Raw genomic sequence first — 14198 nt, 5'->3', positions numbered from 1 at the left:
ACTTTTGAAAATAATTTAATTCTTGAGATGAATTTTATAATTTGTAACAATAATTGAATTTTATTAAAATTTTTAAAAAATAATTTAATTCCTAAGAAGAATTTTACTATTTTCAAAAATAATAAAAATAATAAAATTCTTGCGAAGAATTTTACAAAAATCTATTTAAATAATTGATTTTTTTCGAAAAATATTAGAAAAATTCTGTTTTAAATAAATGAATTCTTGTGAACATTTTTTTATTTATGAAAATAATTGAATGTTTGCGAAGAATTTTATTGAAATTTTAAAAAAATAATTTAATTCCTGAGAAGAATTTTATTATTCTTAAAAATAATTGAATTCTTGGGAAGTTTATTAATTTTTATTAAATCATTGAATTCTTGCCGAGTTTTATAAAAATTTCTAAAAATAATTGAATTGAAGTTTATTAAAGTATTTTACTTAAAAAATATTTTATTATAATTATAAAAAGTCTAAAAAAGTAAATTTTCAAAAATTTTAATTTATTTTGTTCTAAGATAATTATTTTCGAATAAAAATAAATTTAATAAAAATAAATCTTAAACAATTATAATGAAACAATTTTAAAAAATTAAAAGGAAAAAATTCTATAAGTATTACTTTTTTGAAAAATATTTTAATAATTTTTAGAAGCTAATTTTTATTTATTTTCTTATTTATAAATTTACACTTGAAGATTTTTCATTGAAATTTTTAAGAATTCAATTATTTTCAAAATTTCCAATTAAAACTTGGAATAAAAGTCGAAAAAGTCGCAAAACTTGAAAGAAAAGTCGAAAAAAGTTGCATTTTTTGAAAAGTAGTCGAAAAAAGTCGGAAAAGTCATAATACCCAAGGCCTAGAGACATAAATTTTTAAAGAAGAACAATCTCAAAAAATCATTTATCTAAAAAGAAAAAAATACACGCCTAAACTTGTTCTGCAAAAGAATCTCAAGTCCATTGATTTTTTTCACACGCAGTATTCTTGGAAAACGTTTCTTTTTATATTTTCGAAAAAAGAAGGAAGTATTTGAAAGTTTTTCCCTAACACCGAAAGTGAGGTGACGAATTCCAATTGTAACAATAGACGCTTCAAGTGTTATACTCGAAAAAAAAGGGAAATCGGTCTTTTGTTAAAGGCAAAAACGAAGTGCGTTCTTTTCACTATGAGAGAAAAATATAAAACTAGCGAGGAGAGTCCTTCAAGAATCCACACTGGAAATAAACTAAAACTGAATGAGTCTAATTTTACGCGATGCTGAAATACTATACACAGTACTTCTCTAGAATTACAGGTATATGCATAAAGATTGTATAGTATTTTATTTTTACGGAAGAGGTTATACTATTGTTATAAAACAACAGTTATTGCGCATGGAATATCGAGAAGAGGGGAAAGAATATACTCTTTGGGAACTAGAAAATTAGAAAATCCTTGTGAAACAACATCGCACATATGTTCAACTAGTAATTAATGCTGTAATTCTCTATAATACTTTTTACATTCAGGATGTTAAGTTATAAATGATGATTTATAATTAAGAATTTTTAATTTACACTACTTTCAATAAATATCAATTTTAATTATGCTACTAAACTTTAATTAGTGTTAATTTTAAGCAGTACTAAATTTTAATTAGTATTTTAATCAGTGCTAATTAAAATTAGTACTAGTTTAGCATTTAGTATTAGTTCAGTATTTGGTAATAGTTTAGCATTTAGTATTAGTTCAGTATTTAGTACTAGTTTAGCATTTAGTATTAGTTCGGTATTTAGTAACAGTTTAGTATTTAGTAATAGTTTAGTATTTAGTATTAGTTTAGTATTTAGTATTAATACCAATTTCCGATTTACAGAACAATTCTTCAATAAAAGAATAAATACCAAAAACATAAAAATATAAACCCATAAACTGAATAAAAACTTCAAGCAACAAGCAACTTCAAGAAAAAACAGTTTGAATAGATCTTTTGATGAGAAAAGTAAACGGAAACCATGACAAAAAGGACAATTTCCATTAAACAAAAATGTATTTATTAAACACAAATTATTCCACATATATGTAAAGTACATAATAACCCTAAAAGATAAAATGATAATTTACAGTTAAATGCCAACTCTTTGAGACCACAAAAGATCATTTTCAAAGATTAGAGTTAAATCCTCCTTTAAGAGCATCACACACTTTAAAACAAACTTGTTTTTAAAAACATCGGAATTATTTTTTTGGAATTCTGCCAATTTCCTGTCTTTTGGCTATCATTCAAATTTTTGCCACACACGTAAAAGGCACATTTTTAACATGAAATACCCATGTAGTGCGAGTCTAAGAATTATCATCTGGTGTGCTATTCGAAAAACTGTTTCCTTCCAAAAAAAAAAAAAAAAAAAAGAAAAAGAGAAAATGTGGTTCAGCCATAAATATAAAATCTGGTCAACCGCATTCAGGTATATAAATTTTTGGGGCCAGAAAGGAAGGAAGATGTCAATACAAGATTAACATTAACTCGATACAATTGAATCGTTATGGGCATTTCTGAACCGGAAACGCAGTAATAGAGGAAGAGCAATGTTGTAAACGTGACCAGAATAAGATCGTGTTACGGTCTAATCTTATACAAAATAGGATTAGAATTATATCTAATAAGTTTCGTACTCGATAATTAATTTTAAAATGGAAGCAAAAAATAGCAAAAATTAGCTTAAAGCCAGAAGAAAGTAGTAAAAAAAAAAAGTAGCAGTAGCTATCGAAAAGTTAAACTTGACGATTCCATTTTTTTTTCTTAATTGCATTCAAAAATAGAATAATTTTTTTAAATAAATACTTAAACACCTATTTATTTTGTCTACAGGAGTTAAAATATTTAAAACGATTTCAATGTAACGCATTTTGAAAATTTAACTATTTCTAAAAATTACAAAAGTAATACTTTCAAAATTCAATCCTATTATACTTGAAATAATAAAATTATTCATTACTTTAATCATTTTATTTTATTCAATTCTAAATCAATTCTTAATAGAAACTTCTACGAGAATTAAATTATTTAAATAATAAATAATTTATCTGAATAATTGAATATTTCTTAACTTTGAATTCTTATAAAGAACTTTATCAACATTTTTTAAAATAATTGAATTTTTACGAAGAATTGCATTAAAATTTTTGATAATAATTAAATTCATTCAAGAAATGTAATTAACATTTAACAAAGAATTGAAAATAATTATTACACTCTAAGAAACCGATTGTATCAAATTTTTTTAAATAATTGAATTCTTTCAAAGAATTTTATTCAAATTTTTAAGAATAGTCTTTGCATTTTTCGCGGAATTCATTTAAAATATTGTATTAAAAATAATTGAAATCCTGCGATTAGTTTTAATATTTATAAAAAAATTAAATTCTTGCAATGATTATTATTAAAATTTTAAAAAGTAATTGAATTCCTAAGAAAAATTTTATTATTTATCAATATAATTGAAAATAATTTAATTTTGTCGAAGAATTTTGCTATTTGTAAAAATAATTAAAATCTTGACAAGAGTTTTTAAAAAATTTTTGAAAATAATTGAATTTTTACGAGAAATTTTATTGCTTTTGAAAATAATTGAATTCTTGTGATGAATATAATTAAATTTTGCAAAGAATTTTATTAAAATTCCTGAAAATAATTGTATTCTTGACAAGAATTTTTTTTATTTATGAAAATAATTGAATTTTTGCAAATAATTTTTACTAAAATTTTTAAAAAATTGAATTCCTGAAAAGAATTTTAATATTTTTAAAAATAATTGGATTCTTGGGAAATTTATTAATTTTTTTTTAAATAATTGTATTCTTGCGGAGAATTTTATAAAAAATTTCTAAAAATAATTGAATTCCTGCGAATAATTTATCATCGGTGAAGATAATTGAATTTTTCCGAAGAATATCATTAAAATTTTTTAAACTAATTTAAATTCTTTCAAGAAATTCAATTCAAAGGGAAATTAAAAATAATTATTAAATTCTAATAAACAAATTATATCAAAATCATTTTAAATATTTGCATTTTTCGCTGAATTTATTTAAAATTTTATCAAAAATAATTGAAATCTTACGATGAGTTTTAATATTTATTTAAAATAATTCAATTCTTGGAACGATTATTATTAAAATTTTAAAAAATAATTGAATTCCTCAGAAAAATTTAATATTTTTAAAAATATAATTGAATTCTTGGGAAATTTTTTATTTTTTTTTTTAAATAATTGAATTCTTGCAAAGATTTTTTTAAAAATTTCTAAAAATACCTTAAATTTCTGCGATGAGTTTTAATATTTATAAAAATAATTGAATTCTTGCAACAATTATTATTATTATTAAAGTTTAAAAAAATAATTGAATTCCTGAGAAGAATTTTATTATTTATAAAAATAATTGAATTCTTGCGAAGAATTTTATAAAAATCTATTTAAATAATTGATTTTTTTCGAAAAATATTAGAAAAATTCTGTTTAAAATAATTGAATTCCTGTGAAAAGTTTTTTATTTATAAAAATAAATAATTGAATTTTTGCACAGAATTTTATAAACATTTTTTTTTAAATTATTAAATTCTTTTGGGAAATTTTTTATTAAAGTAGTAGATATTAAAAATCATTAAATTACGATAAATTTGTGAAAATAATTGAATTTTCCAATAGCTTTATTGAAATATTTGTTAAAATAATTTTTTTATTTCAATTGTTAACAAATTTTAAGTAGCGTAAATTCTTAAACTAGGAAAAAAGTAGCTTTTAGTGTAACAAATAAATAAAATTAAAAAAAAAAATAAAAACAAGATTTTAGAACAGAAAATTTGAGATCAGAAGACTTTTTAGACCAGAAGAAATTGAGTCAGAGCAGATAAAATCAGAATAATAGATAAGAAGCGTTAGAAGAAAATATAATCTAATTCACACTGAATATTTTCAAGGTCGATTACCTTATATTATAAAGAGAGGAAGAAGGTTTTCCTTCCTGTGTGAGAGGCACATTTTTAATGAGAGATAACTAGACATTGACATTTCGAATGTTTTCTGGGAAAAAAAAAAGTTTCTCTTCATTGTCACTTTGTGTGAGACTATATATATACTTGAGAGTAGAGGATTTTAATTTTAAAATTCCTTCGGTTCGTGACATTCCTCAACTTAAACGAATGGTGTTTTTATAATGGTGAATAAAAAGAGAACCATGAAAAAATTTAAATGCAAAAGAATTGAACATTTCTTATACATTAACAGTCATAATATATTATCGTGTGTGTGTGTGTGTGAGTCATATTCTTAAAATGCTGATATATCTAGTAATAGTCACTTGAGACCTGTCTTGCATGACTAACAACATTTTAAAAAGTAAAACAAATTACTTCTTCCTTGCGCCTTTTAGATAAGAAAACATTCATTATAAAAAAAAATGGCAAGTGTTAATAACAAAATAGTCATTAAAAACCCTTTTTTCTCTTTTTTTTCTTCTCTTTTCTTTTTTCCCTCTTCTCCTATTTTCCTTTTTTTTCTTTTAATTTTTTTTCTTATTTCCTTCCTTTCATACACAACAAGATTCTTACATACAAGATTTCTGTAAAACAGTTTTTAAGGATTTCAAGTTGAGACAAAAAAAAAGTTGTTGCATCGCAACAATTTTTATACTTTTTTTCTTGTCTCAACTTGAAATCCTTAAAACTGTTTAAAACTGTGAAGGTAAAAGGAAACAATTTTGAAATGAAAATATTTACGAAACTTTCTTTCGATTTAAAAAATTAAATTGAAAATAGAGACACGTTAAAAAATCATAATAAAGTAATCGAAATTCTAAAATTAAAATTAGTCAAATTGGTTAAAGAATTAGCATTCTTTAACCCACGTGTGAATTTTCATAACATCGTCCCACGCTTTTGTGGGAAACATTAGTTGCTTATTAAATATTTTAGCATCAACGACCTTGAAGACGACATATAAAATTATACAATAGTAACATGATCACTATAATAAATTACGTAACAAAAAATATATTATACACTTTTTTTCAAATTATCTATTATACAAATCTATCATCAATTTCTAATTTGTCTTCGCGGCTATCGGCTTATTTTATGTAATTTAATTAAAAACTATTCCTTTTATAGATTAAATATTCTAGACGCGGAAACAATTCAAGTATAAATTTTACAACTTTTTGATATTATAATCTAGAAGTTAATTAATTTCTAAATTATTAATTTTTTCAATTAATTTTTACAATATTTACAATATTCGGAAAAGGTAAATTTTTCTGCTTTCAAATCAGGTTCTAAAATATTTACTTAAGTTTGGTTCGTTACGGATTTAAGTATTGATTATAATCTTTGATCGTTGTGAAACTTTTGACTAAAATTTGAAACTTTGAGTAACTTTTTGAATAAAATATTTCCAATGCTACGCCAATGTGCCAGCAAAACTTGCAAAAGCAAACGAAGCACATTTCACGCATCTTTCCTAACATTGTGCTAATGCACATCTGCGTCTCTCCTGTGGTTTGAAGTTTCAAATTTCTTCTTCTATTTACTTCGAAATTTAAAAAAAAAACATTCAGTTATTTATGTGAATCAAATGGGTTCAAAAAAATGCCAAAATTTGTTCATTTACGTCCATTGATTAAGAAACAGTAAAAAGAAATCAGAGAATAATTGAGAGAAAAATAATAAAGATCTCAAAGAAGTAATTCTTTACTTCAAAAATTGCGAATACAGGAAGGGTTCATCTTGTTTTCACAAATTTATGATCCTGTGGTCTTTCTTAGGACTTATTTCAAGGACAGATTTCTGCTCGAAATAACTACCACAGCAGTTTGAATAATAAACGGACTGAATTCATAATATAATTGAGAAAAGAAAAAAAAGAGAGAGGGAAAAAACAGAGAAAAGAAGAAAAAATTTTGCTTCTTGGATTGAAGAAATAAAATCAAGTTAACTGTAATTGTATCAATATACTGAATATACGAAAAGTAAACTGAATAACGTTTCTATTATTAAAAAAAACGGTCTCGTTTTTAATTTTAATTAAAAGTCAAAATTAAATTTATTTGCTTTCGAACATAAATAAATCTACATGAGGCTTCCAAAATTTTTATTACAGTTTCTTATGAATAATTAAATTCTTTTGACGATTTTCTTTTTAATTTTTTCAAAAATTACTATTTTTTACATAATTTTAATTAAAAATTTGGAAAATAATTGAATTAAACAAAGAATTTTTTCAATTTTTTAAAATAATCCTGTCTGTTCATAATTATAATTGAAAATTTGATTAAATCAATTTTATTAAAATGTATTGATATACTAATTGATTTTTTGCAAAGAATTTTACTATTTTTATGTAAAAGTAATTGAATTCTTCAGAAGAATAATATTATTTATGAAAATAATTAAATGTTTGCGTAGAATCTTATTAAAATTTTTAAAAATAATTAAATTTCAGGGAAGAATTTTATTCTTTATAAATATAATTAAAATTTTTGAAAATAATTAAAATTTTAACCAAATTTTTTCAAAATTTTTAAAAATAATTGAAATTTTAACCAAATTTTTTCAAAATTTTTGAAAATAATTGAATTTTGGGGAAGAATTTTATTATTTATAAAAAAAATTGAAATTTTGATGAAATTTGTATTAAAATTTTTGAAAATAATTGAATTATAGAAAAGAATTTTATTATTTATAATAAATAATTGAAATTTTGACGAAATTTTATTAAAATTTTTTAGAACTGTTAAATTTTGACGAGTTTTTTAAAAAAATTTTGCAAATAAATTGATTTTTAGAGAGAAATTGTATTATTTATAAAAATAATTGCAATTTTGACGAGATTTGTATTAAAATTTTTTAAAATAATTGAATTTCGGAGAAGAATTCTATTATTCATAGAAATAATTGAAATTTTAACCAAATTTTTAAAAAATTTATGTAAATAATTGATTTTTGGAGAAGAATTTTATTATTTATAAAAATAATTGAAATTTTGAGGAGATTTTTATTACAATTTTTGAAAATCATTGAATTTTGGAGAAAAATTTTATTATTCACAAAAATAATTAAATTCTTGTGAAGAAATTTATAAAAATCTATTCAAATAATTGATTTTTTTCGAAAAATAGTAGGAAAAATAATTGAATTTTTACAAGAATTTTGTTAAAATTTTTGAAAATAATTGAGTTTTGGAAAAGAATTTTATTATTCATATAGAAATAATTAAAATTTTAACCAAATTTTTGAAAATTTTTTGAAAATAATTGGTTTTTAACGAAGAATTTTATTATTTTCGAAAATAGTTGAATGTTTTTTTTGGAATTTTATGGAAATTCATGAAAATAATTGAATTCTTGTGAAGAATTTTTTTTAAATTAATATTCAAAAGAATTTAGTAAATCTAAAGAATTTTGCTATTAATGGAAATAATTGAATTCTTGAGAAGAATTTTTTTACAGTTTCCAGAAATAATTGAATTCTTTCGACGAATTTTAATAAAATTTTTAAGAATAATTCTATTTTTCGAGGAATTCGATTAAAATTGTATTAAAAATAATTGAAATTCTGCAATGAGTTTTACTATTTATGAAAATAATTAAATATATTGCGAATAATTTTTAAAAATAAAGTTATAATTACGGTGACAAACTTCCCTTGATTATTTTCAAAAAATTTAAATGAAATTCTTTAAAAGAATTGAATTATTTTTAATAGAATGTAAAGAAATTTGAATTATTTCAAAAATTTACAATTATTAAAATTAAAAATGGTGTTTTTAAATAAAAAATGGCGTCTTTAAAATTAAAAATATTACTTTTTAAATTAAAAAACGGCATTTTTAAAATTGAAATTGGTTCGTTTTAAAAAATTATAATTAAAAATGCCATTTCTTTTTAATTAAAATTAAAAATTGTCTTCAGTTACTATTTGTTAACTAGATTCATTGACTTTAAAGCGATTTATTATTCTCGTGAAGAGGACTTATATTACTAAACGCAGTTTATTTATCACCAGGCTTTAGTACATCATTGTTGCACTTAAGCGTGGGCAATAAAGGTATATACTTTTCATCATAACGAGACAAATTTACTACAATTGTAAAATTACAACAACAAAAATTTCCAAACAACATTTTATAAATCACACCAAAAAAAAATTGAAAATAATTTTCATTTTCTAAAACTGAAATTTCTATATAAATTTAAAAAAAAGAAATTTTGATTTCCTTTTTTATTATCTAATTAATTTTATTCTATATTTGTAAACAATATTCTATAAATTATAAATTTAAGAAGAATATTGAACTAAATAATTTCAATAAAATAAATTGAAAGGACAATGGAAAAATAAAAAATATTTTAAAAAATATAAGAAATTTTCCCATTTAACACAGTAGCGAACAAAGGAAACTATCACAATAGTGAAAATTCTACAACAATTCTCCTAGAATTTAGAAAGTAAAGAATCAAATTATCTTTATTTTTTTTCTAAAATGATATATTACGGAGATTATACATCACGTTTTGTAATATTAAGAGCTCGTATTCAATTTATTTTTACAAGGTATATAACTCTTTCAGAAAAAAATATTAATAAATAAATAAATAATGTGCAAAGTATGCGGAATTCAATTTTTCTGCAGATAATTTTTTTCCGCACTGAGAAAGTGCTTTGTTCTTTTAGAGAGACAATTTAAATTTAAATTACATTATGGCGAAAGTTCTTTTTCAATTCCACAATTTAGAAAAAAAAATTCGTGGGGACTCGAACCTAAACCTGATAATCATGCTCAATATGCCTTAACTACAGCCAATATTTCACTTCATTCGCATTATTTTCAACCAAATAATTGAATAAATTATTAATTAAAATTAAATTCCAGTGTAAAAATAAAATTTATAATTTATTATTTAAAATAAACTCACATTTTCTGACTGTGACGAGCGCCTCTGCCGCGGCACACAAAACAGCGGCACGCCGCTTTCCCTCTTCCTCTCCAATATAGCGGCTTCCGGTTTACCTCCGTTTGAAAAAGAAAAACACTGGCGCGCACAAATGTGCTCCTCTTTTTCTTTCAATAAAAATCACAAGCACAGATTTCACAAGAAAAAAATTATTCTTCTTTTCTTCAAATTGTATTTAAAAAATTATATTCGCATTTAAATGTACCAACGAATTGAAAACACTTATTTTGACACTATAAAAACACTGTGTTCGTTTTGTTTACATTCCACCTTCATTTCCCACCGGCTAAACAATTGAATTCAGTATGACGAGCCACTTCTCATAGATAATTTTCCAAACTTCCTCTGTTAAAATAGATAAATCCATGTGAATTTCATGATTTCTCATCAACAGGAACAATTTTTTTTTAAAATGGATTGAGGATTTCCTTTCTTTTGAGAATAGGAACAATAATAAATAGGAAAATTAAATGAAGAATGTTTCACTATTAATTATTTTCTAAACACTAATTGAGATATATACAATAACTGTTAGACTCGTTATTATATTGTTCCTTGAGTTTATGATTCTTTGTCTTATTCTAGGTAATTTTAATAGCTATTGAAATTAGTTAGAATTCGTCCGGATTATAATTAATCGACAATTTTGAAAGTATAAATACTGCAATTTATTATTTTTTTAATTTAATTATTTTGTGTGTAAAACATTGGGACCGTTTGAGAAACGGTAGAAAAAAGGAGGAATAAGTAAAAAATCGTAACGTTTTACCAGTAAAAAGTGACAATGAACTATTTCTATGAAATCTTTTAAGTGATTGACGTTTACGTTCTAAAATCTTCGACTAGAACTCGAATCCTGTTTAGCGTCTCAGTTTATACACTCGAACAAGAAATGGCCTTCGTGCAAGAATTTTTCCAATTCTTGATCGATTACTGGACCTTAGGGATTTTTTTTTGTTGAAAAATTAGTCCCTAGAAATGTGACAGTTGAAACAAAAAAGGATTTTTAGATTTTTATAATTTATAAACTTAATAAATTTATGCAAAATCGTAAAGAAAATATACTTTTCATAACTGTTTTTAAATAAAATTCCAAAAGTTGATTATTTAAAATTATCTTTCCTTAAAAACTTTTCTTAAAAAGTGACTTGCTTTGAAAAAAAACTTGCCAACTTCTACTCCAAAATGAATAACAATTAATTCTCTAAACTGTGTCAATTTTGTTGACATGTAGAAATCAAGTTACTTTCTATTTGATTTTGAATGTAGGTATCTTTAAAGAAAAAAAACACCAAGATACGTGTTTGATTCCTTTCGTTTAGTTTAATAAAACTTACAAATTTTCTTTCCATCCAGTATGTAAGATTTTCGTGATTGAGGTTAGAAATATGATGAGTAAAAATCACGAGTTGATGAGAAATCACAATATTCTTGAGAGGAAAAACGAATAACACGAGAAAACTCACTTTTGAAACTTTTTTTTCTTTGGAAATGAGAAAAAAAAACTACACGAAGTTAACACTATGCGCTCCGCGTAACAACTGAACCCGTTGTGCGATCATGGCTTCGCTATAGGTTTTGAAGGTACAACTCCCCACTTTCTCTCTGGTAAATGATCGCGTGCCCTCTTGACAAATACTGTATATTCCATTACTTCAACGCACTGTACAATGAAAATCCATTCAGGTACATCTACGTTCATTAATTTCTTTTTGCAAAAATATTTTTCTTTCGCAAAACTAATTTTTTCTTTACAAACTGTATTTTTTCGACTAAAATAAATTAAAAATAGTAAAAGAAATATTCATATTTTCAAAATCTGCTATTTTAATCAAATTTTTCAAAAGAATTTAATTATTTAAAGAAAATGCAATAAAAAATCGTTACAATAATTCAATTATATTCATAAATAGTAAAATTCTACACAGGATTTCAATTATTTAAAAAAAATTAATAAAAATTCGTTGTAAGAATTCAATTATTTTCGTAAATAATAAAATTCTTCACAGGATTTCAATTATTTTTAAAACGATTTTAAGTTAAATTCCTGGAAAAATGTAATTATTTTCAAAAATTTTTTGCAAGAATTAAATTACATTTTACAAATAAGGAAATTTAAATATTTTTAAAAACTGATATTTTAATCAAATTTTTCAAAAAAATTCAATTATTTAAAAAAAATTGTAATAAAAATTTGTTGCAAGAATTCAATTATTTTTATAAATAATAATATTCTACACAGGATTTCAATTATTTAAAAAAATTTAATAAATTATTCAATTATTTTTATAAATAATTAAATTCTTCACAGGATTTCAATTATTTTTAATACAATTTTAAGTATAAATTCTTCCAGAAATGTAATTATTTTTAAAATTTCTATTAAAATTCTTCAAAAGAAATCAATTATCAATTATTTGTAATAATTACTGCAAAAGTTCCTTGAGAATTTTTAAATCCATTTGTTTACAATTCAATTTTACGAAATTTCGATTATTTGTAAATCTTTCAATTAAATATTTAAAAAATAAAAATTTGAATTAATTTCTAAAAAGAAATTCAATTAAACTTTTTCAAAAAAAATTAATTTTACAGAATTGTCAGTTAAAAATATGAAAAAGTTAAATTTTCAAAGATTTCAATTTGAAAACTTTTCAAAATTCAATTATTTCTAAAAATTTACGTTAATAATGCTTTTAATATTCAATTATTTATCTAAAATTTTAACAGATATTCATTTTTAAATGAATTTTTATTAAAAAATTCCACGACAATTCAATTATTTAAATATAAAAAAAATAATTTATTGAATAATTGAATGTTTCTCAAAATTGAATTCTCATAAAGAACTTTATCAATAAATTTTTAAATAATTGAATTTTTTCGACGAATTTGAATAAAATTTTCAAGAATAATTTCATTTTTCGAGGAATTCAGTTATTAATAATAATTCATGAAAGTAATTGAATCTGTAAAAAATTTGAATGATTATTTATGTAAATAATTGAATTATTGGGAAAAAATTTATAAAAAAATTTGTAAATAGATGAATTCCTGAGAAATTTTTATTATTTATAAAAATAACAATTTGATATTTGTCTAGAATTTTATCAAAATTTTGTTTAAATAATTAAATTCTTTTATTTATTTATTAAAATAGTAGATATTGAAAATCATTAAATTGTGGAAAATTTTTGAAAATAATTTAATTTTTGCCAAGAATTTAATTAAAATTTTTGAAAATAATTGAATTTCAGCGAAGAATTTTGCTATTTACAAAAATAATTGAAATTAATAAAAAAAATTCTCGAAAATAATTCTAGTTCAGGGAAAAATTTTATTACTTTTAAAAATAATTTATATCTTGTGATGAATATTGGTTATTTATGAAAATAATTGAATTTTGCAAAGAATTTTCTACAATTCCTGAAAATAATTGAATTGTTAAAAAGAAATTTATTATTTATTAAAACAATTCAATCCCTGTAAAAAATTCTAGTATTTATTAAAATATTTGAATTATTGCGAAGAAATTTATAACATTTTTTGAAAATAATTGAATTCCTGAGAAATTTTTATTATTTATGTAAATAATTAACTGTTTGCGTAGAATTTTATTAAAATTTGTATAAAAAATAGAATTCATTTGGAAAATTTTATTAAAATTGTAGATATTGAAAATCATTAAATTTGAGGAACATTCTTGAAAATAATTGAAATTTTGCCAAGAATTTTATTACAATTTTTGAAAATAATTGATTTTCAGAGAAAAATTTTATTTTTTATAAAGATAATTGAAATGTTGACGAGAATTTTTTTTAAATTTTTTTAACATAATAATTGAATTTTTGTGAAGAATTTTATTAATTTTGAAAATAATTGAATTTCTGTAATAATTTGTAACTTCTCAAAAATTAAATTTTTTCCAGTACTTTAATTAATTTACATTCATATATCACGGAGAAAAGTATAAAGTAACTTTTACTATATTTTTATAGTAAAAAATTTCCGGTAAAGCATTTCTGGTAATGTTTACTACTTTTGGAGTAAATTTTGCTACGTTCGAAGTAAATATTTGTAAACATTAGTAAAATTTAGTACGAACGTAGAATATTTATTACCAAAAGTAGTAAAAATGACCAGAAATGCTTTACCGGAAATTTTTTACTATAAAAGTAGTAAAAGTTACTTTATATTTTTCT

General features: G+C 21.7%; 1 protein-coding gene across 6 annotated transcripts in view; it reads right to left on the bottom strand.

The window, feature by feature from the left end:
- LOC122511502 (signal-induced proliferation-associated 1-like protein 2) overlaps window positions 1-11551 on the bottom strand; it is a 98692-nt gene extending 87141 nt beyond the window's left edge. For 2 of the 6 annotated variants that reach the window (XM_043626783.1, XM_043626781.1), the window contains exons 1-2: window positions 11334-11551; window positions 9958-10341 (exon numbers count right to left, since the gene is read on the bottom strand). The gene's annotated coding sequence lies outside the window, so the exon portion shown is untranslated. Of the gene's footprint in view, window positions 1-9957; window positions 10342-10765; window positions 10907-11333 lie in introns of those variants that run through there. The other 4 variants (XM_043626784.1, XM_043626785.1, XM_043626782.1 and 1 more) reach the window with 3 other exon arrangements.
- Window positions 11552-14198: the final 2647 nt, after the last annotated feature.

The sequence above is a fragment of the Leptopilina heterotoma genome, unplaced genomic scaffold (genome assembly GCF_015476425.1).
Source record: "Leptopilina heterotoma isolate Lh14 unplaced genomic scaffold, ASM1547642v1 Lhet_83, whole genome shotgun sequence".
NCBI classification, from domain to species: domain Eukaryota; kingdom Metazoa; phylum Arthropoda; class Insecta; order Hymenoptera; family Figitidae; genus Leptopilina; species Leptopilina heterotoma.
This window is presented reverse-complemented; position numbering and strand designations above follow the sequence as displayed.